Raw genomic sequence first — 22,683 nt, 5'->3', positions numbered from 1 at the left:
TGGCGACATGCAGCCACAATGCTCACATTTGCCTTGATCGTGGTCAGGTCCCAGGCAGCAGTAACACATATCATGTCCATCAGTGATGGACATGAACTTCCCGCAATGGCAGGGTTTGAACCCCGATGGTCATACAGCTTTTTTACACATTTTCTCGTCAAATACAAAAAAGAAGCTGAGGAGATCGAAGCTCTGCGAAAAAACAGACTGAGGAGATTCTGTTTTCCTGTGCAGGAACACACGCGCAGGTGCAGAGAGCAAAGCTCTAACCTCTGCTTAGGAAGCTCCACCTCCCGGGACCTGAAAGACAGTTCCCATGACAGCATGGCTAATTCAGCCCTGCTATCAACGGGAAAATCTGAAATATCACATTTCCATAAGTATTCAGACCCTTTACTCAGTACTTTTGTTGAGGCATCTTTTGCAGCAATTACAGCCTCAAGTCTTCTTGGGTATGGCACTACAATACTTGGCACACCTGGATTTGAGGATTTTCTCCCATTCTTCTCTGTAGATCCTCTCAAGCTCGGTCAGGTTGGATGGGACTGTCCGATGCATAGCTATTTTCAGATCTCTCCAGAGATGTTCAGTTGAGGACATTCACAGACTAGTCCTGAAATCACTCCTGTGTTGTCTTGGCTTTGTGCTTAGGGTCGTTGTCCTGTTGGAAGGTGAATCTTCACCTGAGTCTGAGGTCCTTAGCGCTCTGGAGCAGGTTTTCATCAAGGATCTCTCTGTACTTTGCTCCATTCATCTTTCCCTTGATCCTGAGTAGTCTCCCAGTTCCTGCAGCTGAAAAAGATCCCCACAGCATGATGCTGCCACCACCATGCTTTACCGTAGGAATGGTATTTGCTAGGTGCCTGGTTTCCTTCAGACATAATACTTGGCATTCAGACCAAAGAGTTCAATCTTGGTTTTGATGGACCACAAAACCTTGTTTCTCATGCAGGAGAGTCCTTTAAGTACCTTTTGGCAAACTTCAAGCAGGCTGTCATCTGCCTTCTTTTGAGGAATGGCTTCCATCTGGCCACCCTACCATAAAGGCATGATTGGTGGATGGTTGTCCTTCTGGAACATTCTCACATCTTCACAGCAGAACTCTGGAGCTCTATCAGGGTGACCATCAGGTTCTTGGTCACTTCCTTGACCAAGGCCCTTTTCCACTGATTGCAGCTAGCTCTAGGAAGAGTCCTGGTGGTTCTGAACTTCTTCCATTTAAGAATGATGGAGGCCACTGTATTCTTTGGGACCTTCAATACTGCAGCAATTTTTCTGTACCCTTCTCCATATCTGTGCCTTGAAACAATCCTATCCCGGAGGTCTGCAGACAATTCCTTGGACTTCATGACTTTGATTTTGCTTTGACATACACAGTCAACTGTGGGACCTTATGTAGACAGGTGTGTGCCTTTCCAAATCATGTCCAATCAATTTAATTTACAACAGGTGGACTCTGAGAAATATCTCAAGGATGATCAGTGGAAACAGGATGCATCTGAACTCAACTTTGAGTATCATAGCAAAGGGTCTGAATACTTATGTAAATGGGATAGTTCTATTTTTTTAAAAATTAATTTGCACACATTTCTACAAACCTGATGTAGACTGAGGAGAGAAAAAATGCATATTATCCATTTTAGAATAAGGCTGTAATGTACTATATATACAGGAAAACCCCAAAGGGTAAGAATAATAGAAGCAGCAGGCTATGAACCAAGAGACCAGGGTTCAAGTCCCACTGTTGCTTCTTGTAAACATGGGCCACTTTACCCTCCATTGCCTCAGGTACAAACCTAGATTGACATCAGTTTGCTCAGTTTCCATCTGCTGGTAGAGGTGCATAACCCACTGGTCCTAAATCTATCTGTCCACATGCTAGGAAAGACCAAAGTTCACCACCCTTGGTTTATGCTACTGTAAAATGTGCTTTAAATATAAACTTGAAAAAATGTTGCACGCTCATGATGTTGTGCGTCTTTAATTATATATCGCGGTAGTTGTTAACAGGGGCGGATTGGCCTATCGGGGGATTGGGCTTCCCCCGGTGGGCCGGTCGCTCCCATCACGTGATTTTTTTTTTTTTTAAAACGTCCCGGCCAAAAACAGAAGAGGGTCTGCTGGCGTTGTGGCCCCAAGAGAAACCTGCGGGCAGGGCCGGTGGAAGCACTAGGCCTGGGCCGCCGCGAGCAGTGGTATCCCGAGGGGAGCCAATGCCCCCGGGCGCAGGGAGGCTCATGCGGCGCTGCAACAGGCAGATCGACAAAAGATTGCGTTTAAACGCGCTGATGCTCCTCCTCCTTCCTGTGCGGCCCCGGAAGTAAACATTGCCGGAGCCACGTGGGCAGGGAGGAGAAGCATCAGCGCGTGCAGAACATGAATATGTGCATGCCTGGGGGATGGGGAGGGAGTGGTGTGAAAATGAATGGAAGCCTGCCTGGGGGTCAGTGTGTGTGTGAGAGAATGACTGGGAGCTTGCCTGGGTGTGTGTGTTTGTGTGTATGTGAGGGAGCCAGTGAATGTGAGAGCATGAGTGTGTATGAGAAAATCCAAGGGAGTAAGAGTTTGTGTGGAGGGGGAGAGAATGTCTTAGAGCCTGAGAGTGTGTCAGTGTCTGTGAGAGCGAGAGGTTATGGTGGGTATAAGAGCATGAATGCGTATGTATATGACAGTATATGTGTGAGAGAGAATGGAAATGTGAGTATGTGTGAGAGAGAGAGGATAACCTCCTAATCCTTGACAATATCAGGGTGACTGGAAATCAAGAGCTCCCACAAAAGGGGACAGCAGGGGCGTTTTAAAATCCTTATTAGTTTTAATTATTGAATATTATTTGATGTCTGCTCTTTTTGAAATATTTTATTGGTGTTATATACAAATTTTTTAAAATTTCCCTGAGTTAAATTACTGGAGGTTCTATTCATCAGCATTTTTGAAATATACATTTTTAGTATGATTTTCCTATTGTGATGTTTTATAATTCTTGATTTTATTGTTTGATGTTTTATGAGGAATGATGGTATTTTCTGTTTTTCCATTGCTGCATTAGATACAGTTTAACTTGTTTTGATTTCCAGTTCAGTTTGTCTGTGCATTTCTGTGTATATTTTATGGTCCCTTTATTCTATATTTGGTGACTCACCAAATTGTATGTGTAATTGGGTACCCATGGGCCAGTGTGGAGAAAAGTCCCCCAGGACCACTATTTTCCCACAATCCGCCCCTGGTTGTTAAATCTTTCCAATAACTTCTCTAATTCTGGTGACTAGCACAGCTGTGCTCTGAACATGGCTGCTCTCTAATATTCTGGAAAACTGCAGGGGAACTGCATTTCAAGCAACCAAACCCAGGTTATGTTACCTGAATTATTACTGTTAAAAGGCAAAAATTCATTTAATTTTCAATTTTTACCTCATTTGAACTGCAATGAAAAGTCTTGTGACTAGTATAAGGTTTTATAAAAATTATGTACTATGAAAGGTTTTATGATATTTACTTATAGATAGAAATGCAACCTGTGATACACCTGAACATTACTGTGGTTTCTCCTGCTGATGGCAAATGCTTGAATCTGTGGGGATTTTTCAGACCAAGTCTGTCTCTTTTTCCATGCCCACAACTTGTAGAAAATGAGTAATGCTCATGCGCAGCTGTAACTGCTGATCCAAGCTTTTGCATCACAAGCACCCTAGGTTCTCAAGTAGTTCAGTATGAATCAGTGATTTAATATCTTTTCAGCAAATGTCATCTTATGCACAAACCCGCCTTGCCATATTCCCAATAATCAAGCTATAATTGTCCTTCAAAAGCTTGGTTTTATTTCCTTTTAAAACTCCAGTACTATTATTTTGCCTTCCAAATGCATGAGCATCTCTCCAAACTTGGATGTCAAAAAACCAGCTTCCCTGATCGTGCCCTAGCTCTGAAAGGGTCGGTGACTATATTACGGGAGCTTCAGTAAATGTATATAAAAATGTATATTTTGCTCTTATGTTTTAAATGTTATGTTTTAAATGTTATTCAAAAAAGTTATACAATATGTTACTCAAAAAAGTTCTTTGTTATATGTAATTGCCCACAAGCAAGCTTATTCAACTGTTCTCTGTAAACCGATTTGATTTACATATAATGTAAGAAGATCGGTATATAAAAACCATAAATAAATAAATAAATAAATAAGTTTTGTTTGACTGCTTAATTGGGGGGGGGGGGGGGGCAGGTGCCAATGGGTAAGGTAAACTTATTCCGAGGTGAGGCAAGGGGGTGCTCATTCAGTACTAAAACCTGCAGCTACGCTTCAGTGCCTCTGGCCTCTCCGAGCCAAAATGTCATGCTCGGAATTTACATTCCCATGGTAACCGCGCGCCTCCCGCCCATCAGTTAAAAATGTGTTCATTCCGGCGCCGTGGGAGAAAGAACCGAGCACCGCTTCACCCCGCGCGCTCAGAGCGGCTCCCGGTGCCGCTGCTCTCACAGCACTTCAGCCCCGTCCTCGATCAACCTCTGTCAACAGCTCCGCTCCGCCCGTTCCCTCTCCGGTAGTGCTCATATTCACAACAAGGCAAAGTACTGTCCTGAAATAGTATTATCTGCGAGAAACATTTCTTACCAGCCTAAAGGTATTTTATCTGAGACCAACGTTATTTTTAAGCGCAAACCTCGCTTGCGCTCTGCGGCCAGAAAAAAACTACGAGCCGCCGCCGCCGCCGAGTTAGGAGCAGCAGCGATAGGCGCACACAGGCAGCGCGCGCAACGGTCCCTACCACCGCGGAACCGGAAGCAGCCGTCCCCTTCCAGATAGGAGGCTGTGACGTTTGGGTTGCTGCACATGCGCGGAATCCCCCCCCCCCCCCCCCCCCCCCCGCCTTTCCAAGATGTCGGCCAGATACGAATGTGGAAGCTAAGGGAGGAAGAATCGTGGATTATTGTTGGGGATATTGCGGTCAAACCCTCCCCTGCAGAAAAGAACTCCTAGGAATTAAGCAGCAGCCCAGTTTGGTGAGAACCCCGCATGCTTGCCAACACAGGCCAACGTCGCTCAGAATAGAGCCGGGCTGAGATTTCCCTTTTCTTTTTTTTTTTTTTGTTGGTATACGGAAGGACCGCGCCCAGCCCACAGTGCAGGTCAGTCAGGCTTTTAACTTTCACGCATGAATGTTTGATTTCTTCCTGACGACAGTTAACACTCTGCTCCCTCTCCTACGTGGGAGTGAGGGGGACAATGATGGTTTGATCTTTTTTGTGCGGTTTTTTTTTTTTTAAAAGCTCGGAGGAGAAGCCCTTGGGGAAGAGAGCGGTGCTTTGCCTTCTGGTGGGGAGAGGGCGGAGGACCTGGGGGTTCTTCTCCTAACTCTCTGAAATCTGTTCTGAACTCTCTCAGCCGAGGGAGTTCAACTTCAATCTCAGTTAATTCTGCTCCTCTCTAATTCATTCATGCTGCATGTGGTCTGGTTTTAACTTTATTCTAACGGTATTAGTTTATTGCAGGAAAACATTTTTTCATATAGTATTGTGTTTCCTCAGACATGGGGGTAATATTTACATTTGCGAAAGCAGAAGTATGTTTCGGATAAGAAAAGTGTGGCCTAATGATCTTTCTGTCTGTTGACATTTCTTATTTTTGCTGAGACCTTTCTGTGGCCCAAGTAAGACCTCCTTTCCTTTGCAATCCTTGTACTGAGAGGCAAGTGGTAGCATAACTCATAGTAAAATGTAAATAACAGCCAGTGAAGACCAAAAAGAGCCATCCAATCTGCTCAGCAAAATGACTTAAGGTTAGAATCGCTGATCGCCTTTGTTTTAGAGTTATTTTAACTACCACTTTTGCAGGTTGCCCCCAGGCAGAAGTGTTATACCATTACCATTGGTTATCTCTGTTCATTTCCATCCTCCAGCCACTAGAGATCTTGTGTATGTATTTCCTTTTTGAATTCTGTGTTAGCTTGTTCTCCCTATCTATTCTGGGATGGCATTCCAGACATCCATGATCATTTGTGTGTACTTTATTTCCTGCCATTGTGCCTGAATTTACCTGGAGCTTCATATCAAGACTCCTTAGTCCTACCGCTTTCTTTCCAGTGAAAAAGATTTGATTCCTGTGCATTAATATCTTTCAGTATTATACCCCTCTTGCCTCTTTTCTCTGGGTTATACATATTTCTGAATGTGGGAGGAGGAATAGCCTAGTGGGCTACAAACCAGGAGACCAGGGTTCGAGTCCCGCTGTTGCTCCTTGTGACCTTGGGCAAGTCACTTTACTCTCCATTGCCCCAGGGACAAACTTACAGTACTGATACAGTACAGTGCACTCTGGTGGAGCGCACTGTTAACCCGCGTTTGGACGCGCTAGCTTTACCCCTTATTCAGTAAGGGGTAATAGCGTGTCGAAAACACGCGTCCAACTCCCCCAAAACTAATAGCGCATTCCCGCACGATTCAGTAAGTAAAATGTGCAGCCGGCACCTGGAAAGTGCACAGAAAAGCGGTAAAAATATCATAGCGAGAGGTCCCAAAAGTTAAAAATAATTAAAAATGTAAAAAAAAAAATTAAAATCGTCCCGCGGCTCGCGGGTTGAAAACCGGACACTGTCAGCGGGTTCAGAAACCGGACGCTGGCAAAATTGAGTGTCGGCTGTCAAACCCGCTGACAGCCACCGCTCCTGTCAAAAAAGAGGCGCTAGGGATGCGCTAGTGTCCCTAGCGCCTTGTTTTACCACGGGCCCTAATTTGAATTTTTTTTTTTTTTTTTACTGAATCTCGCGCACAGGAGAGTGGTCCCGTTACTTTTACTGTATCGGCCTGTTAGATTTAAGCCCTCTGGGGATAGGGAAATACCTACAGTACCTAAATGTAAACTGATGTGTTATCTCAGATCGAATGTCGGTATATAAAAATAAATAATAATATTTAGGTTCTCAAGTCTCATCTCGTATGTCTTTTGGTGTAGGCTCTATACCATTTTGGTTGCCCTTTTCTGGGCCTCATCTAACTGCTCTCTATCCTTTTTGAGGTATGGCCTCCAGGACTGAACACAGGCCTCACCAGTGATCTATACAGGGTCATAATCATTTTATTATTCCTTTATTCCTGCTAGTTAAGCATCTTTTTGTGCAGCCAGCATCCCTTTGTCCCTAATTGCTGCCTTGTTGCATTGCTTTACCACTTTTAGATCATCGAGCACTACCTGCTGAGGTTTCTCACCTGGTTCGTGCACATCAGTTTCTCACCCCCCCCCCCTCCCCACCACCACCACTTACAGCTCCTTTGGATTTCTGCATTCCAAATGCATGATTCTGCCTTTGCATTGGAACCTAGCTACCAAACCTCTGATCACTCCTCAAGCTTTCTTAGATCACGTCATTTTCTCTACTCCTTCAGGGATGTCCACTCTGTTACATATCTTAATGTCATCTGCAGAAAGACAAACTTTTCCTTCTAACTCCTCTGCAGCATTGCTCACAAACATATTGAATAGAATGGGCCCTGGAACCAATCAGTGAGGCATTCAACTAATCCCCCTCCTCTACTCAGAAGGGAGTTCCATTTACCACTACTTGCTGCCATCTGTCCGTTGGCCAGCCAGTGTCTTAATTCATTCCACCACCTTGGGGCCCACTTGCAGGCTGCTCATTCTATTCATGAGCCTCCTATGTGGGGTTGTAGCAGAAACTTTCTTGAAATCTAAGTAAATCACATCAAGTACCTGCCCTTGATGTAGTCACCCAGTCAAAATGAATTGGATTTGTTTGACAAGATCTTCCTCTGGTAATACCGTGTTGCCTCAGATCTTGCAACCCACTGTTCTTTCCTTCAGCAGGGTCTCCATTAATTTTCCCATCACCAAGGTAATGCTAACTGACCTGTAGTTTTCAGCCTCCTCTCTGTTACCACTTTTGTAACATACATAGTAACACAGTAAAGATAAAGATCAACTAGTCCATTCAGTCTGCCCAGCAAGTTGCCCATGATAATTGCCGTTTCCTATAGTTTACCTTCATGCATTCTGTGAAGGATACATGCTCTGTGCAGGTTACCCCCATGTGTTCTGTTAAGGATAGTAACTGCTAGGGATGTGCATCCGTTGGTCATTCATTTTGCAGTACATGCATTAGTGTCCGTGTTTGTATAGTGGAAAACATACATGTGTGCTGTGAAACAAATGACTAACAAATGCATGTTTCCAGTAACTGCTGTTCATCACCATGCAGAAATGTTACCCCATTTCTTCATTCCCAACTTCAAGCTTCTAGGGATCCACAACCAACCTTCTCTAGTCTTGTGGTTCCACTCCCCTCTCCAAGGATCTATTGAACAGGTTCTTCATTGGATCTGCCAGCACCTCTGAGCTCCCTTACTATTCTGGGATGATGTATCCCACCCTGACTAATTACCGTGTCCTCTTTCATTTTGCTAGTTCTATCAGAACAGTTTCCTGTAATTGAGTGCAGGAGTTGCCTAGGGGATAGAGCAGTGGGCTACGAACCAGGAGACCAGGGTTTGAGTCCTTCTGTTGTTCCTTGTGACCTTGGGCAAGTCACTTTACCCTCCATTGCCTCAGTTACAAACTTACAGGCCGATTCAGTAAAAGTCGCGGGAGAGCGGGCGAGCTCCCAGGCCACTCTCCTGTGCGCGCAATTCAGTATTTAAATGAGGGCCCGCGGTAAAAAGAGCCGCTAGGGACACTAGCGCGTCCCTATTGCCTCTTTTTTTGACAGGAGTGGCGGCTGTCAGCGGGTTTGACAGCTGACGCTCAATTTTGCCGCATTGGTTCTCAAACCCGCTGACAGCCACGGTTCGGAAACCGGACGCTGGCAAAATTGAGCAGTTGGTTTTCAAGCTGCGTGCCGATTTAAAAATTTTTTTTTTTTAATTATTTTTAACTTTTGGAACCTCAGACTTAATATCGCCATGATATTAAGTCGGAGGGTGTACAGAAAAGCAGTTTTTACTGCTTTTCTGTGCACTTTCCCAGTGCTGGAAGAAATTAATGCCTATCTTTGGGTAGGCGCTAATTTCTGAAAGTAAAATGTGCGGCTTGGCTGCACATTTTACTTACTGAATCGCGCGGGAATAACTAATAGGGCCACAACATGCATTTGCATGTTGCGGGTGCTATTAGTTTCGGGGGGGGAGGGGGTTGGATGCGTGTTTTCGACCCCTTACTGAATAAAGTGTAAAACTAGCGCGTCAAACGCGCGTCCAAATGCGAGTTAACAGTGCGCTCCACCGGAGCACACTGTACTGTATCGGCCTGTTAGATTGTAAGCCTTCTGGGGATAGGGAAATACCTACAGTACCTGAATGTAATCCACTTTGAAGTGCTGAAAAAATGTGAAAAGCGGAATAAATAAATAAATGTATCTATCCTAAACCTATTTTCTCTTGCCAACCAGCAGAGAATTCTTTAGTGAACATTGAATTGAAATGTTTATTATTTCTATTTTATTCTCCTCTTCCTCCACATATTGCTCCTTGTCATTGTGATCTGTAGATGGAACGATGGTATAAAATGTCTAAATCTTTCTGTCATTCAATTCCACCTCTGGCCTTCCTTCTTTCTCTGCGCTAGCTGAGAAATGTTTTGTCACGTTGCTTTACTATCTTAACTATCCTTTTTCCCACTCGAGCTTTTGATTACTTTGTGTCTCTTTCAGTTTCACTGGTATGCTTCCCTGTGTTCTTTTTGAGATTCCTTGTATTTTTTTAATTCAGATTTTCATTTTTTTCAGCCATTACTTTGGTGGCTGTTCTTTTTTTCTCTTTTATTTACTTTTCTTACAAAAAGATTTGTTGTCATTATTATAGCGCCTTTTATTTTTTGCACTGTCCCACATCAACTATTTATAAATTCCATTTATGAAACAGCCCTTCCATCAAAGGCTCTGGACGAGTACAAAACATACAAAATAGTTGTGATTGCTGAAGTGTATCTCCTAAAACTTATAGAGAAAACATAAACAAAGTAAAGCATTTAAGAACACATAAAATAAGAAAAGATCACTAATCGAGAAATATATAAACATATGTAACAAAAATCAATTCTACTACACTTCACATTGCTTCTTGCAAGAGTGTTGATAACTAAGATATTCTTCAAAACATTGGAATACTTTGCCCAAGATATTCAAAGAAACAGACCTAGGAATTAGAGAGCTTTCATCCTGGTATCTATCGATTCAACCTCTTTAACTAAGAGATTTTCATCAGGATCTCTGGGGAAGATTACAAATTCCTTATTGGAATACTGTCAGATTTATTTATAAAATTTAATTGCTTTCCAGTTTTCACAATAAAATCTTTCAAAGCAATGTACATAATTACAAAATAAAACTTAAAACAACATCCCAAAACACAAATCGTGGACAAGAATTGTGAAGCAATTTAAAATTAAATGTTAATACTTTAAATTGTCTCTGTAAGTGAAGGATAACCAATGAAACAATTTTCAAGGTATGAGAAACATGAGCAAGTCATCTAAGATTTCATCATATTTTCACTGCTGTATTTTGAACAAGTAGCAGATGGTGTACTGAGGTCTTTTTTAGTTCAATATATCTCTTCTCAGCCTTCCAGTTCTCTTCAAGGTACTTTCCCATTTAACCAAAGCCAATATTTTTGGAATCCAGGAATTTGAGCTTCATCAATCTCCTCTCTGCCTCAGCCATTATATCATCCCATACCAAAACATGTGATGGCCATTAGTGCTCAGGTGGGTACCTAACTGGACATTATAGGACTAGTTTCCTTTCCATTTGTGAATATGAGGTACACTATCGCCCCTTCCCTTGTGGGTTCACATACCATTTATTTGAACTGAGTCACTCTGAAGGGCATTGACAGTCTTTGTTTCCTAAATATTCTGCAGAAGGGATGCTCCAGTCCACATCCAGCAGATTAAAGTTTCCAAACAGCAACAATTCTTCTTCCTTGCCACCTTTTGGATGCCTTTAGCCAGATCTCTATTCAGCTTTTTTGTTTGAGTTGGATCCATGTACAGCATATCTGTGTAAACGGAAGTGCCATTTTTTTTTTTTGTAAGCTTCCAGTACTTCCTCCTTTCACCATGAACCCTGCATTTCAGTTGCTTGCATATCGTTTTTGACATAAAGAGCTACTATTTCCTTTTTTTCTGTCATCTTTATCCTTCCTTAACAGACTATAGCCTGTATGCCATTCACTGAACCATATCTATATAGTAGTGACAGTATCCAAATCTGCCTCTACCATCAGGGCCTGCAGATCTGGAACTTTATTGCCCAGCCTACAAATATTTAAGAACATAAGAACATGCCATAATGGGTCAGACCAAAGGTCCATCAAGCCCAGCATCCTGTTTCCAACAGTGGCCAATCCAGGCCATAAGAACCTGGCAAGTACCCAAAAACTAAGTCTATTCCATGTAACCATTGCTAATGGCAGTGGCTATTCTCTAAGTGAACTTAATAGCAGGTAATGGACTTCTCCTCCAAGAACTTATCCAATCCTTTTTTAAACACAGCTACACTAACTAACTGCACTAACCATATCCTCTGTCAACAAATTCCAGAGTTTAATTGTGCGTTGAGTGAAAAATAACTTTTTCTGATTAGTTTTAAATGTGCTACTTGCTAACTTCATGGAGTGCCCCCTAGTCTTTCTATTATCCGAAAGAGTAAATAACTGGTTCACATTAACCCGTTCTAGACCTCTCATGATTTTAAACACCTCTATCATATCCCCCCTCAGCTGTCTTTTTTTCTCCAAGCTGAAAAGACCTAACCTCTTTAGTCTTTCCTCATAGGGGAGCTGTTCCATTCCCCTTATCATTTTGGTAGCCCTTCTCTGTACCTTCTCCATCGCAATTATATCTTTTTTGAGATGCGGCGACCAGAATTGTACACAGTATTCAAGGCACGGTCTCACCATGGAGCGATACAGAGATATTATGACATTTTCCGTTTTATTCACCATTCCCTTTCTAATAATTCCCAACATTCTGTTTGCTTTTTTGACTGCCGCAGCACACTGAACCGACGATTTCAATGTGTTATCCACTATGACGCCTAGAATTCTTTCTTGGGTGGTAGCTCCTAACATGGAACTTGACATTGTGTAACTACAGCATGGGTTATTTTACCCTAAATGCATCACCTTGCACTTATCCACATTAAATTTCATCTGGCATTTGGATACTCAATTGTCCAGTCTCAGAAGGTCTTCTGCAATTTATCACAATCTGCTTGTGATTTAACTACTCTGAACAATTTTGTATCATCTGCAAATTTGATTACCTCACTTGTCGTATTTCTTTCCAGATCATTTATAAATATATTGAAAAGTACGGGTCCTGATACAGATCCCTGAGGCCACTCCACTGCCCACTCCCTTCCATTGGGAAAATTGTCCCTTTAATCCTACTCTCTGTTTCCTGTGTTTTAGCCAGTTTGTGATCCACGAAAGGACATCGCCACCTATCCCATGACTTTTTACTTTTCCTAGAAGCCTCTCATGAGGAACTTTGTCAAATGCCTTCTAAAAATCCAAATATACTACATCTACTGGTTCACCTTTATCTACATGTTTATTAACTCTTTCAAAAAAGTGAAGCAGATTTGTGAGGCAAGACTTGCCTTGGGTAAAGCCATGCTGACTTTGTTCCATTAAACCATGTCTTTCTATATGCTCTGTGATTTTGATATTTAGAACACTTTCCACTATTTTTCCTGGCACTGAAGTCAGGCTTAACTGGTCTTTAGTTTCCCAGATCGCCCCTGGAGCCCTTTTTAAATACTGGGGTTACATTAGCCACCCTCCAGTCTTCAGGTACACTGGATGATTTTAGTGATAGGTTACAAATTTTTACTAATAGGTCTGAAATTTCATTATTTACTTCCTTCAGAACCCTGGGGTGTATACCATCCGGTCCAGGTGATTTACTACTCTTCAGTTTGGCAGTCAGGCTTACCATATCTTCTAGGTTCACTGTGATTTGGTTCAGTCCATCTGAATCATTACCCATGAAAACCTTCTCTGATACGGGTATCTCCCCAACATCCTCTTCAGTAAACACTGAAGCAAAAAAATCATTTAATCTTTCTGCGATGGCCTTGTCTTCTCTAATTGCCCGTTTAACCCCCTCGATCATCTAACGGTCCACCTGACTCCCTCACAGGCTTTCTGCTTCAGATATATTTTTAAAAGTTTTTACTGTGAGTTGTTGCCTCTACAGCCAACTTCTTTTCAAATTCTTTCTTAGCCTGTCTTATCAATGTCTTACATTTAACTTTCCAACGCTTATGCATTATCCTATTTTCTTTTGTTGGATCCTTCTTCCAATTTTTGAATGAAGATCTTTTGGCTAAAATAGCTTCTTTCACCTCCCCTTTTAACCATGCCAGTGATCGTTTTTGCCTTCTTTCCACCTTTCTTAATGTGTGGAATACATCTGGACTGTGCTTCTAGGATGGAACTTTTTAACAATGACCACGCCTCTTGCACACTTTTTACCTTTGTAGCTGCTCCTTTCAGTTTCTTCTAACTATTTTTCTCATTTTATCAGTTTCCATTTTGAAAGTTTAGCATGAGAGCTGTGGATTTGCTTACTTTCCCCCTTCCAGTCATTAATTCAAATTTGATCATATTATGATCACTATTGCCAAGCGGCCCCACCACCGTTACATCTCTCACCAAATCCTGTGCTGCACTGAGAATTAGATCTAAAATTGCTCCCTCTCTTGTCTGTTCCTGAACCAATTGCGCCATAAAGCTGTCATGTATTCCATCCAGGAACACTATCTCTCTAGCATGTCCCGATAATACATTTACCCAGTCAATAATGGTGTAATTTAAATCTCCCATTATTACCGCACTACCAACTTGGTTAGCTTCTCTAATTTCTCTTAGCATTTCACTGTCCATCTCACCATCTTGACCTTATGCAGGATGTTTATCCTGTTGGACTCTATGCCATCCCGGACATAAAGCGCCACACCGCCTTCCAGGTGCTCCTCTCTGTCATTGTGATATAATTTGTACCCCGGTATAGTACTGTCCCATTGGTTATCCTCCTTCCACCATGTCTCTGAGATGCCAATTAAGTCTGTCATTCACTGCTATACATTCTAATTCTCCCATTTTTCTTCTTAGACTTCTGGCATTAGCATACAAATATTTCAAGTTTGTTTTTTGTTTGTATTTTCATTCTGCTTTTTAATTGATAGGGATAAGTTAGAATTTTTTTAGCTGAAGTGAGTTTTTAGTTTTATGAACTTGGACTACTTTTCTTATTATTGGAACCTCACTGTCGGGATGCGCTAATTCTAATGCATCATTAGTATCCTTTGAAGATACCATGCGCTGCTGAGCGACTGTCTGTTTTCCCCTTTGTTCTTGTTTAAAAGCTCTATCTCCTTTTTAAAGGTTTGCGCCAGCAGTCTGGTTACACCTTGATTAAGGTGGAGCCCATCCCTTCAAAAGAGACTCCCCCCTTCCCCAAAAGGTTCCCCAGTTCCTTACAAAATTGAATCCCTCTTCCTTGCACCATCGTCTCATCCACGCATTGAGACTCCGGAGCTCTGCCTGCCTCTGGGGATCTGCACGTGGAACAGGGAGCATTTCAGAGAATGCTACTCTGGAGTTCTGGATTTAAGCTTTCTACCTAAGAGCCTAAATTTGGCTTCAAGAACCTCCCTCCCACATTTTCCTATGTCGTTGGTGCCCACATGTACCACGACAGCCGGCTCCTCCCCAGCACTGTCTAAAATCCTATCTAGGTGATGCGCGAGGTCCGCCACCTTTGCACCAGGTAGGCAAGTTACCAGACGATCCTCATGCCAGCCACCCAGCTATCTACATTCCAATAATCGAATCACCAATTATGACGGCCAACCTAACACTTCTCTCCTGGGCAGTAGGCCTTGGAGACACATCCTTGGTTCGAAAGGACAATGCACCCTCTGGAGAGCAGGTCCTTGCTACAGGATCCTTCCCTGTTGCTCCAGGTTGATGCTCTCCCATCACGAGACCACCTTCCTCCAAGGCAGCACCAGGGCTGCCAGTCTGAAGTTGGGACTTGGCTACTATGTCCCTGAAGGTCTCATCTATATACCTCTCTGTCTGCCTCAGCTCCTCCAGGTCTGCCACTCTAGCCTCCAGAGATCGGACTCATTCTCTGAGAGCCAGGAGCTCTTTGATTTGCATGCACATGTACAACTTCTCACCAGTGGGTAAAAATTCATACATGTGACACTCGATGCAAAAGACTGGGAAGCCCCCCTCTTGCTGCTGGACTGCAGCCGCCTTCTCCTTGTCATAAAATAATTTAATTCGGTGGAGAGATCTTGCAACTTTCTGCACAACAGTAGATTTCAAAATAACTGTTTTATGTGCCTCAACCTTGTGCAACATAAGAGTAGTGACTGATTCAGCGCCTCAGTCCTCCTTAACGCTGCCCTGGCCTTATCTTCATTTTCTCAAAAGGGGCATTTCCTTGCAATAGACAGCACTATCAACTTCCCCTGAATAGTAGCCTTAGCCACCTCCCAGATTATATAGGTCTGGATACATCTTCATTGTTCACCTAACCCCCCCCCCCCCCCCCCCCCCCCAAACAATTCCTCTCTGGCATCCATAACAGAAGAGCATATTTTCTTATCTCTTAACAAGCAATCATCCAACCTCCATCCCTGCAGAGTTTGATCCCCAGTATCCAAAGTGCTTTTGAACATAACTAGGGCATGGTCAAACCACTCAGTGTTTTCCACATCAACAGAGAGAAAAGGGATCCCAATTCTCTCCCATCAATGAAAATAAAATGAATCCTCAAAAACGAGTTATGAGGAGTATCGTAAAGTGTAGTGTCTTAGGCGGGGGTATAAAGCTCTCCAAGCAACTACTAAAGCATATTCCGCAAGCAGTCCTTCAGACATCTGAGCCTTACGACACAGAGCACTGGCGATCTAACCAAGGAGAGAGACTTAAATTAAAGCGTTCCTCCCCCCGATAAACCCTTTCCCTTCTGAAAAAGCAAACCTGCTGAGAGCAAAGTAATCTGAGTCATGTTTGGGGTGTTGTGGAACACCCGCCACCCTACCTTTGATAAAAATATAATGCGCCTCAGATCCTTCTGAGTTTTACTTGCAATAAGTCGGAAACGTTTAGCAAACCTACCCGCCTTCTTAACAACATCAGAGGCCAAATAAGAAGAGGCAATGTATTTGCTCCTAAGACTGAATTGCTTATTTTCTTTTTATTTTTGAAATGCACTTCCTGAATAAACCAAAACTTTTTTTTTTTCCCCTATAAGGGGAGTTTAGCCCCTTTACATTAAGCAAGTAACTATAAGCTACAAAGGTTGAGACATGGAAACAGGATAAAAACTTCATCAACACCAGGGCAAACGTGCCCTGCACACATAATAAAATACATCAGGCCACTTTGCAAAACCAAGAAAACAAAAAGAAAAGCGAACCAACCAAACACCCCCCAGCCTAGAACCCAGGAAGCAGCCTAGCGTGGCCAGCCTGATGTCTAATGTGGGAAAGGCAACCTGATCCTCACCAAGAAACAGTGCAAAACTAATGGGTAACACAACCAAAATGAGAGAGAATGTGAATATGGGGAACAGAGCGACCTCACCCGAACTAAAAATTAAAATAAATTTAAATTAAAATTAAAATTTAAATAAATAAATAAAAAGGGAACTTGTGAAAGCAAGTAAACTAACTCCAACAGAACTAACTCCCTTGTACAATCACAGTCGCACTGCTGTGCAACCCCCTCCCCCTCCCCCCCCCAAAAAAAACAAACAAACCAGAAGAAAGGCATACGGGAGTTATCAAAAGGACAGGAAAAGGCACACGTGCGCACACACACACACGCAGTGACACTCAGTATAAGAAAGAGAGTGGCAGTAGAAATAAGCAACAGCACAAAAGTCCTTTTGTAACAACTATGAGTCAAAAGAAACAGAACTGGTCCAGCATTTCCAACATTAGCCATGAGTTCCACCTCCTGTTTCTTCCTCTGAGCATGGTGATTCCTTCTAGGAGGAACCTCTGATCAGTCCTGCTCCATGGAAGAAAGCCCTCTTCTTGACTTTGATCTTCCAAGCAGATGCTCAGTAACCACTTTTATAGTCCTCCAGCTCTGTGACACGATCATCTCTACCATCCCAGGTAAACTGCAGAGAAAACAGAAAGCCCTGTCTCTATTGTTTTCCTTTATCTCTCAGCACAGTGCTGAGGGGACTGAAGCTTTTCCTTCTCTTCAAAATATATTAAGACAAGTTTTGAAAATTCTTGATTTTTTTTGCTCCTTGACATTCCAGTAAACAAACCATAGCAGAGTTCCTCCTAATGTAATTCCAAAATAATAGGTAGTGTAAAAATATTTTTCACAAGGATTTAGAAAATGTACGGTATATACTTTGTAAATCAGATACTTGTGCTCAATAGAGTAATCTATTGCCTCTTCCCCACAATGGGCTTCAGGCAAGGTCATTTGGGAGCACTTAGAATCAAATCATTTACAGGCTTTTACTATTTGAACTGTGATTCAACCTCAAATTTAATATGACTAAGCTACCCACAACTTATCTTGTAAATCACTGCTTGAAGTCTACCATGACTAACACTCCCTTATAAAAGTCTTCCTTTTAATTTTCAATTTGTGTCCTTGAATGTCCCTGACATGGCCCATGTTTAACATTGCAAATGTCTCCTGGGGTCAGATACAAATATGTTAGCGGAATAAAAAATCAAGTGTAACCAAATAAAATGTCATACACTCCTCTCCTCTTATTCTTAATTTATAACATGAAGTTTTCAAGACAGCACTCTGACAGTACCCCTTTCTTCATCCAGACAACCATTTGATGAAATTAAACACAATATATTGTAAATATTTATTCCTTAACTGATCAGTTTTCCTGCTCTAATTCTTTCCCACAGTTAGACTTTACCCTGTTTTAATGTAACTTTACGACCTTTGCACTTGTTAATGTTCTGTTATTTGACTCACTCCCATTCAGGCCTATCCTGTAAAGTGCGGCCGCGTTTACCCTGCTCCTAAGCCGCTTTTAACTCACGTTCCGGCCGCGTTAGCCCTTCCTGCAATCCCGAATCCCCTTTAACCTACTCCTACCGCGTCCTAAATTCCCCGGGTAACCCCTTCCGCCCGTGGCATGTATATTGCATGCAAACGAGCGAATTAGCTCGATATTGCATGCAAACGAGCCAATTAGCTATTCCCCTAGCATCCCGTAACCCGCGCCCCGACTAACGCTACCTTTCCCTGCCGTTTTGTCGCGCGTTTAACCTGCAAACTTATCGCCTACCCTGACCCAGGCGGTAGAGGCATGGGTAAGGGTAGGTGGCAAGCTTTCCCCCAGCCCCCGCTCACCTGCCCCGGCCGCGATCATGGGTGCCGGTCTCCGTGGCAGCCCCAGTCCTCTCCCCTCCTCCCGAAGCCAAAAAAAAAAAAGCTTTTTTTTTTTTGGCTTCGGGAGGAGGGGAGAGGACTGGGGCTGCCACGGAGACCGCTTTCCCCCGTGCAAGTAAGTTGTTTCGCCGCTTGTCTCTTCTCCCCCCTCCCGGAGCAGGGCGCGAAAAGCAGCCTTGCTCCGGGAGGGGGGGGGGGGGGAGAGATGACAGCGGCGAATCCAAAAAATAAGCGAAAAAAACTTAAAAGCTAAAAGTAAGTTGCTTCGCCACTGTCATCTCTTCTCCCCCCCTCCCGGAGCAGGGCGCGAAAAGCAGCCTTGCTCCGGGAGGGGGGAGAGAGATGACAGCGGCGAAGCTTTCCCCCAGCCCGGACGCCGGCAAAAAACTTACTTTTTTGCAGCCAGCCATGAGCAGGAACACGATCTGGCCTGCCTTAGCTCCTCCCGACAAGATGGCCGCCTGCACGGGGAAAGCGTGCAATTGGCCGCTCAAGACGTGACGACATCACGTCTTGAGCGGCCAATTGCACGCTTTCCCCGTGCAGGCGGCCATCTTGTCGGGAGGAGCTAAGGCAGGCCAGATCGTGTTCCTGCTCATGGCTGGCTGCAAAAAAGTAAGTTTTTTGCCGGCGTCCGGGCTGGGGGAAAGCTTCACCGTTGCTAGTGTCCCCCCTCCTCCCGGAGCAAGGCGGCTTTTCCGCCCTGCTCCGAGAGGAGGGGGGACACTGAAAAGTCGTTTCGCCGCTGTCTTCGCCGTTGCTTCGCCGCTGTCTTCGCCGCTGTCAGTGTCCCTCCTCCTCCCGGAGCAAGGCGGCTTTTCGCGCCCTGCTCCGAGAGGAGGGGGGACACTGACAAGTCGTTTCGCCGTTGTTTCTGCGCTGTCGCCGCCGTTGCTTCCTGGTATCTGTCATTTCAAATGACATTTGAAATGACAGATACCAGCGTGGCGTGAAGCCTTAGGCCCGCGCACCCAGGATCCTGTATAGGCGCTCTATCCAGTATCCTGGGTTGCGCGGGCCTAAGGCTTTTCGGACGCGGCTTACATTTACATATAATTAGGCTTCAGGATCGAGCGGTAGGTGAGCTGCACTGTGCGGGCGGTAACCGCGGGTGCCGTAGGCACTAACGCAGCTCTTCCTACCGCTCGGTACTGGATAGGCCTGCCTGTTATCTGTTTCTATAGAAACCTCTAAATAAATAAATAAATAAGCAGTTCTCTGTCTCTGAATGCCATTTGTTGCCCTACATTGCTGGTATGCCCCTCTGTTAGTCACTATCTCTTTACAACAATCAGAATCTAGCCTGTCACTACCCCAGGACAGCATAAAATAATAAATGCCTCACAGAATAAAATCCAAATCATAAACACAATCCCTTAGCTAACATAAACAGTTTAAACTTAATAGGAACATGAAACAAACACATTTTAAAACAAAATAGGCGCTAACAAGAACTATTTGTGAGGATTGCAGGAACACTGCCCATTCAGTTTCCTTGTTAAGCCCGAAAGGATTTACAATATGTAATTTATATATGCACCGTTGCTCTGCACGTAAAAGATAGGTGTCATAATTGCACCCTCTAGATCGGTTTATCCAAAACCGGTCATTTTAGATCTCTAAGTTCGTGTGATGCTTGTTAATGATGGGCTAAAAGTCTTCATTTTGTTATCGCACTGCGATGTTCGTTCGTTCGTGCTTCTGAATACTCTGTTGTATGCCGAACCCTTGCGGGGAATATGGAAGGATACACGCTGGTCTAATTTCATCTGAGCGCCACCTAAGCTGCAAAGATGCTCTCAGCTCATGTTGCGCTCTAGGGGCAGATTTTAAATACTTGCGCGAGCGCGCACTTTTGTTCCCGCAGCAGGCATGAACAAAAGTACGCTGGATTTTATAAGATACGCACGTAGCTTATAAAATCCGGGGTCGGCACGCGCAAGGGGGTGCACATTTGTGCAACCTGCGCGCGCCGAGCCCAGCGCGCGCTGCCTGTTCCCTCCGCGGCCGCTCCGATTTCGGAGCGGCCTTGGAGGGAACTTTCCTTTGCCACCCCCCCTTACCTTTGTCAGCAAAGTTACGACTGTCGGTCGGCTGCCCCGCTCCATGGTCCGGTCCCGGGGGCTGTTCCGGAGGCCGCGGCCCGCCCCGTAAACGCCGCGTCATCCCGCCACGCCCCCGACAGGAAGCCCCTGGACTTACACGCGTCCCGGGGCTCTGTGCATGCCGGCGGCCTATGCAAAATAGGCACGCAGGAGTTTTAAAATCCGCCCCTTAATTTTTTTTTTTATTTTTTTTTTTTTAATAAAAGGGGTATCCAAGTGCCGTAAAATGGTGTTGCATTTCTGTCCCTATCAACGTATATTCAGCATCAGTTGAACATAGCCTTCTCAAGCATAGAAATTGCCCATAAGATGAGATGTCACATGGGCGCTGCAGATGACAACTGGAATATAGAAGCAGTGTATTTCTAGCAGTAGGTTTTTTTAGTGTATTGAAAACTCAAACTTAGTGCCTAGCAATGAGATACTGATATCAAGAAATGTGATGGAAGATGTAAGTTGACATACTGATTCAGCCATATCATAAATTGAGTTAAAACTTCTCTATACTTCCTGTGCATGACATATATCTTTGCCACAAGGCTATCTGCTGTTGAAATGGGTAATGCGGTAGCCAAACATCTTCAAAGTGACTAATATAAATGATTGGCTACATCAGGAGCCATCGTGGCTCCTATGGCCACTCCCTTAATCCTTTGGTAATATTTCCTATTAAATATGAAACATTTTCTTTTAACCCGTTATGTCCCAGTCTGTTTAGAGGACAGCCTCTTAAACTTTTTGGACATAATAGGTTAAAGCTGTTTCTGCTAACCCATAGATTAAAGATGGAATTCTGTTGGACCCTGGTCCACCATTGTTTGCTCGATGATGATTAATGCTGGAGCGTGAGGTATGTTGATGTATAAAGACGCTATATCAATCATTGCTATGGCCAAAACCATGAAACAGACCTGAACATTGTTCGAGAACTGTGGTATCTGCTGAATCTCATACATATGTAAATAATTTAGGCATAAAAGGTCTCAAGAATATGTTCACAAAAATTGATAATGGTTCTAAAAGTGAACCATGCACCAAAATAATTGGCCGTTCTGGTGGATTTTGTAATATCTTGTGGATTTTGGGAACCGAGTATATGCTGGTGTCACAGGATATTTGACTCTCAAGAACCACTGTTCTTTTGAAGTAATCCAAGCGTGTTGGGAAGCTTGTTCAATGAGTGTGATAATCTGCGGTTTCAAATTAGTTGTAGGGTCCATATCTTAAAAGAGTAGAAGGAGGTATCTGCCAACTGACAAGAGTATCTCTTTATTATAATCTTGTTTATTGAGAATTACTATTGTACCGCCTTTATCAGGGGCTTTGATTTCAATGTCACTGTTATTGCTTAATTCTCCTAAGACTATCTGCTAATCTTTAGTTAGATTATGTGCTACCCTTCTTACGTAAGTTACTATATCTTGCAGGTCTTTATGAACTAATTCATAAAAAGTTGAAATAACTGGATCAGTGGGTCTTAGTGGATTCCAGTTGGACTTTGGTGTAACAGTGGAGCCATTTTGACTTTGAATTTTATTTACTGCAAAAAATAACTTTTAAACGCAAGGCCCACACAAATTTAAATAATGCTACTTCAACTTGAAACAGATCAAAAAAGTCAGTTGGAACAAAGGGGCAAGCCTTTATCAAGTACTTTGATTGTTATGGAACGTCAACTCACAAGAAGATTTATTACTGAAGATTCCATGATCACTAAGATCTGGTGTATGGGCATTCCCACTGTCTCCCATTGGTAGCTGTATAGTTTGAATTGACTGCTCAATTGAGTACTGCTTTTAACTGAAAACAATGCAGTGCCCACATCTGGGTTCTAAAAAAGAACTTGTTTTCCTTCTCATCATTAGAAAAATCGGATGAAGAGGCAGACGAGTCAAAAGATGATCTCTGTACTTGATTTTGTCTTGCAGGAAGCATCCATGTATAAACTATTTGATCTTTTTAATCTCTTCACCGAAAGTGGCCATATTTAACTGAAACTGTTTTAAATGTCTCATAAATCTGATGAGGAGGCATTCTGCATGGTAATTAAAGCTTCATCAACCTCCTTGATTTGCCACTGCATAAGCTTGATAGATAATTATTAAAAGCATCAGATAGTGAACCCTTATTCAGTTTATTGTTCCACTTATGTGCAGAGTCC

General features: G+C 43.3%; 2 protein-coding genes across 4 annotated transcripts in view; one reads left to right on the top strand and one right to left on the bottom strand.

Moving 5' to 3' along the window:
• LOC115096471 overlaps positions 1-4,779 on the bottom strand; it is a 30,190-nt gene extending 25,411 nt beyond the window's left edge. The window contains exon 1 of the mRNA XM_029611159.1: positions 4,610-4,779. The gene's annotated coding sequence lies outside the window, so the exon portion shown is untranslated. The remainder of the gene's footprint in view (positions 1-4,609) is intronic.
• Positions 4,780-4,840: 61 nt separating this feature from the next.
• The window catches only part of CYFIP1 (cytoplasmic FMR1 interacting protein 1), a 250,653-nt gene continuing 232,810 nt past the window's right edge, over positions 4,841-22,683 (top strand). The window contains exon 1 of one of the 3 annotated variants that reach the window (XM_029611029.1): positions 4,841-5,124. The gene's annotated coding sequence lies outside the window, so the exon portion shown is untranslated. The remainder of the gene's footprint in view (positions 5,125-22,683) is intronic. The other 2 variants (XM_029610852.1, XM_029610940.1) reach the window with 2 other exon arrangements.

The sequence above is a fragment of the Rhinatrema bivittatum genome, chromosome 1, assembly GCF_901001135.1.
Source record: "Rhinatrema bivittatum chromosome 1, aRhiBiv1.1, whole genome shotgun sequence".
Lineage (NCBI taxonomy): Eukaryota > Metazoa > Chordata > Amphibia > Gymnophiona > Rhinatrematidae > Rhinatrema > Rhinatrema bivittatum.
Note: the sequence above shows the minus strand (reverse complement) of the source record. Positions and strands in the feature narration are given on the sequence as shown.